Source organism: Morone saxatilis, unplaced genomic scaffold, assembly GCF_004916995.1.
Source record: "Morone saxatilis isolate NCDOM2014 unplaced genomic scaffold, NCSU_SB_2.0 Contig20, whole genome shotgun sequence".
Taxonomy (NCBI): domain Eukaryota; kingdom Metazoa; phylum Chordata; class Actinopteri; family Moronidae; genus Morone; species Morone saxatilis.
The window spans coordinates 11030438-11035884 of record NW_023339763.1 but is presented as its reverse complement, the minus strand read 5'-3'; the positions used below and the strand labels follow the sequence as shown (position 1 = coordinate 11035884).

At 40.5% G+C, this 5447-nt stretch overlaps 1 protein-coding gene and 1 long non-coding RNA gene across 3 annotated transcripts in view; one reads left to right on the top strand and one right to left on the bottom strand.

Moving 5' to 3' along the window:
- LOC118331221 overlaps positions 1-5447 on the bottom strand; it is a 42605-nt gene that overhangs the window by 33142 nt on the left and 4016 nt on the right. The window lies entirely within an intron of this gene.
- The window catches only part of LOC118331219 (LIM domain kinase 1-like), a gene marked incomplete in the record, with an annotated part of 34038 nt that overhangs the window by 26939 nt on the left and 1652 nt on the right, over positions 1-5447 (top strand).

The following is a 5447-nucleotide window of genomic DNA, read 5'->3' as shown; positions in this document are numbered from 1 at the left end:
CAGATGTACAGCAATAACAGTAGCTATTGACAATTGTTAGGCTGGTAGATACATTTATTCACTTACTGAGCCACTTCCGGAGCCTGTCCTAGCAGACAGTGAATATGGGACAGTTAAGCTTGAATTCCTGTTTTACACACTTGCAGAACCACTGCAGTAGTTGGACACTCAGTTTTAATGCTGCTGTGAAGTGTCCCAGGCTGTGAGAGTGCACCTTTAATGCATTGTTTGTTTTAATTCTGCGCCTCAGGCTCGGTACAGTAAACTGAGGCTTAATGTGTCTGTTCTGCTAAATGGTTGTGTAAGCACTACCTGCTTTCATCAGCACATTCAGCCACTCTTTTTAAATGAGTTTCTCTCGTTAAACATGTTTCACACTGCTTGCATTGGTGACACGCACTGACAGCCTGTCTAAGTTATGAATTGAAATAAAACTTTAAAAGCATGTGAGCATCCATCTGAGGAAAATGTAAATGTAGCATATCACCGCTTTGTCATTCCATTAAAAACAACTTTACACTAACATGACAAGGGAAAAAAGGAGTAATTGATACAAAATGATTTCACACTTACATCCCAAATGTGCAGTCGAGGAACACAGGATTCAAACAGCAACACATTGGACTGCTACAGTGCTGCAGTTTCTCATTAGCTTTAGACAAGATTTAGGTTTAGTTTTATATCTTTGTCGTTCAATTACATAAAACTAATTTTTTTGCATTATCACAATATACAGTATTATAGTATATTTTGATGTGCAATGTTTCAGTAATGGTGAAAGTATATGATGTCATAGTATCCAAAAACACTTTGGGAGGATGGATGAGTTGAACGTCCAGTGTGAAACATTTAGGAGGTGGTACAAATGGAAGTAAAATATTCATAACTATGTTTTCCTTAAAATGAGAATTTGCTTAACAGAGTAAGCGGGTCCTCCTTCTAACGGAGTCTCCCCATGGTTGAACCGCCATGTTCTCATGGTAGCCTAGAATGGACAAACCAAACACTGGCTGTAGAAATGCTTTTTCCACCAACAGTTTCTCCTAATATGAGGGCCAGTTTCAGAGGCACTGTCCAAAAAACCCTGAAACTAAATTGGCCACCCCCGAAGTTCCACCCATTTATCCTGTACGTCTTCCACTCTTCACTGTCTTTCAAAGGCTGTATTAAAGCTAGAAGTGAGGTATCATATGAAACTAGATGACCTAACGCAATTAAATTGGTACCAACCTCCGTCATAGCATGCCAGGGAAGGAAGTTAATAATGCTTCCCAAGGATAGGTTAAATTTTGGTGATAGAAAATGGATCCCTTGTACCTCTGAACCTCAGAGTATGTGCAATGAAAATAGCCTCTTAATAGGTATCCACAAGGTCTGCCCCTTTGCAGACATGCCTACTTTATCCTCATTCAATGCCAGTTTTTGGGCAAAAAACATCAGTTATTTTCATGTGGTATGAATGTGTATATTTATCATCTAGTGTATTTGAATAGTAGATACAGTGTTGGAACTGTAATATAATTGGAAATTACGAAAAAGGTTAAGACACATATTTCATGCCACACCCCGTATAAATCCAGGTGCTTCCACTTGTGCACCCCCGCCAAGTTGAAAAAGCTCCTAAATGCAATTTGCAAGAATCCACCCATGCCTGAACAAAAATACCCTCAAAGAAAAGAAAGATAGTTGGTTGGTTAGTTGACCAATAGACACTTTGGGACCCTTGGAATGGTACTCAATGAACTAACCTTCAACGCTCCAACCCAAAAAGCGTTTTTTCTATCTTTCTCGTCTCTGATATTAATCTCATGTTCTACTGTCAGAACAGTCAAAATTATGACAACATTTTTTTAATTTAAAATTAACGCTATTGAAAGCTTTAAAGGTAACCTTAACAAAGTCACAATTTTGAATCCAACTGGATCTTCCCTTACAAGAGTTCCAGAAGAGTGCTTCTGCCCGAAGTCTGAATTTCTTTTGTTCCTCTTTCCAATATTGCAAGCCTCAGACACAAAAAAAACAGAAAACCATCTCACACAAGCTTTTCCACAGTGCAAAAAAAGTCACAGGAATCAGAATGGCCTGCTTTTAAATAATATTACAGATGACAGAGAGGGAGTTAGAGGATCGTTAATTAAGCTCCCCTATCCCTCCAAAACATGCAGGCCAGAGAGGAGAAGAAATATTATCTGTCTCACAGCGATCTAAAAAACAAAAAAGAAGCTTAAAAAACAAAACAAAAAAAATCTTGTCTTGTTTTCCTCCCCTTTATTTCTGTGCTCTGTTCTCCGTGGTGCTTGGAAAATGACCCAGTTAAAGGCAGAAGCTGGAATTTATAACGTGACGATGGCAAGGGACAGCGCTCCGCTGTGTGTATGGGAAGATCAGTGAATGAACATGCTTTTTGTTCTCCTTCAGCAACTAGAAGAGGGTGTCCACTGAGGGGAAGGTTTCATCAACTGGAAATGGACAAGACAGAGTGGAGGGAAAAAAAAGAAGGACGAAAGGCTTTACATCACACATGCTGGCTGTATATTTAAGTGTGGAAAATGTGATCCACGCAAGATGGTCTAATTCCTAAAAAACCAAAAACTACGGAGAATCAGCCTTCTCATCCATAAAAACTGACTATTGGGTTTTGTAAAATCTCTAAATCAAGATGTTTTGTGAGAACATTTCTTGTATTGATCCATAATTCCTTAACCTGTTATAATTTAATACCTTGAATTTAAAGGATAAATTTTTCCCAACGTTGAATTGTTCTCTGTTTCCATTTGCATGTGTGGTGATCACCTCCACGGATTGGTCACACATCTCAGCAGAAAGACACCTTCCAGCACTGGATGCTGCGATCTGGCCTCATCTACCCGTGGGCCAACAACCACTCTCCTGATGTGCCAGTCAGCCAAAGGTCACCACAGTTGCCATTATCTCAAGGTCAGCTCAAGCTCCACCCAAACTCCAAATCTTTCTTTTTTTTCTTTTCTCCCCTTTCTCAGAGGCTGATCAGCGCTTTTAGGAATATTCATCGACTGTAAAGCAAATCACCAGATTCCTTTAAAGCCTGTGCCCATCTCGAGCGGCCCAGATTTAATTGATATGGTAAATGCAGGCAGGATTTAGCCTTGCTGGATGTCCTTGCTTTTTCTCCTCCACGAGAATTTATTGTTTGAAGATTTTTTTCTTCCTCGGGAGGCAAAACGTGCTGATAGCCGTCTGATTCGGACAGACTCTAGATGAACCTGCTCAGGTGAAATGTAATTAAATCAGTGGTCGTCATTTTTTTGCAGGGACTAGTAAAGCAGTGACAAAGAGCTGCTAAGTACAAAAATATAGGTAAACAATATAAAGATAAAATATACTTGAAACTGAGTCCTCAGGTTCAGTTTGCAAAACCGGCACCTGTCTGCAAAGCTCAGTACCTGTACCCACAGTTATTCCCAAGTCAATATTCAAGAACCGCCCAAAGTCACGCAACCAGACCGTGTGATTGAACACACATGCTACAGAGACGTCACTGACTTTAAAGTGCCCACCCTTGTAAGAAAATTAAATATTGAATTCAAATATGAATTTAATCTTTTGTCGAAAAAATAACATTGACTCTCCCATTGAGTTTAGCGTAGATGCCTGCTGCAAATCCCCCTAGTCTCATGGGTGATAGAAGCCAGGGGTGATGAGGGTGCTGCAGTATCTGCTAAAATCTGGCATAATTAAAAAACCATTAATTAATAAAAAATGTTTAACTTCACTTAAATTTTACTTGGACGTTGACATTTACAACCCAGGTTCCTCTTCAGCACTGTAGCCAAGGCTAAACAGAGAAGTCACAGTCTATTGATCCACATATCAGCCATTAACCCTTAAGTAGCAACGACTTTTATGAAAGCCTCTTTTATAAATAAAGTTTTAATAATATTAGAGAGGAATCAAATCACCAAATGCCCTCCCAAACAGCTATCCACTGTCTCTCCAAAGTTTAGGAACTTTAAACTAATATAAAATCCCAGATATATTGAATGTTTTTCTGCTATCAATCTTCATCAGTTATTACTTCCAAATAAATTTCTTCATCGAAGAAAGGAAGTTGTACCCTTATATTGGCACTTCTTTACTGGATATTGATCAAATCTTCTTTATTATCAGGATATGTAGCCCAAGTCCTTTAAAGTAAACCTGTAATTAAACCTCTTCTTAAAAGCCACTCTTGACCCTAACAGGTTTTAGCAAACCAATTTGACCAATTTCTAAACCTCCCCTTCTCTCTAAGATTCTGAGAAAAGTAGTCACCAGTGTGTTGACTTTCTACAATAACAATAATTTATTTGAGGATTTTCCAGTAAAAAGATATAGAGTTCCATCAACAGCACAGACACAGCCTCTGGTTAAAGTAGTAATGACCTTTTCCATTGCTTCCGACAATGGACCAATACTATTCACTTTTATATACTGGTCTTCCCTTAGGCACACATTATTAGGAATCATCTCCATTAACTTTCATTGCTAAATGCAGATGATACACAGTTATATCTATCAATTAAGCCCGATAAAATTATCCAATTATTTAAATTACAAACATGTCTTAAGGACATAAAATCCTGGATGAGCAGCAATTTTCCTGATGTTTAAACTCCAGAAAAAAAAAACAAATTCTTGTACTTGCCCCAAAACCTCAGAGACTCACTGTCCCCAAAGATATATCAGAATCAGAATCAGAAATCGGAAATACTTAATAATCCCTGTGGGGGAAATTGCTTGAAGGTGGGTACAAGAAACAGGAAAAAACAAGAGGAGAGGGTTGAGGGAAAAAAGCCGCTCCCAAACTCTGCTCCATTAGGGGAGTACAGTGTGGGACCTCAGCCAACCATAAAGCACATGTAAGCCAACACTTTACAAGCATGAAGAACTCCCCAAACAACTAGCAACAGGGGAGGTGGGAAGGGGAGTGGAGGCGCACCAGCAGCAGACCCAGCAGCCGGCAGGCCGCCAGCAACAGCGCAGCTGCGCAGAACCCACTTTGTCGTCCCTGGGGTAAAAAGCGGCGGAAGGCGTGGGATGGGGGGCGGGGGGGATACAGGGGTGTGTTGCATATTCACATGGTATAAGTGACGTGGGTGCGTGTGTCACATAAGCCTTGGAGAAAGTCAACTTCGTCTAGCCCCACAAATCAGCGCCTCCAGTTCCACGTGGTGTCATCGCGATAAAAACACAGCAAGGTGCCCATGGAGATGTCCCCTGATCAGGTCCCCTACAACAAAGTAAACAATCGCCAGGTGTCCGTGAGGGAAAGGAAAGCGAGGATGGGGGCAGTCTGAGCGCTAACAGCTTGCTCCACTCCCATCAATCAAGTCGGGCAGCTTTGTGGGCTGTGGACTGCTGACACCGTTTTCCGAATTCCTCGATACACAGAGGGCAAATGCCTAATCCAATTCAAGCCAGTGCCTGTT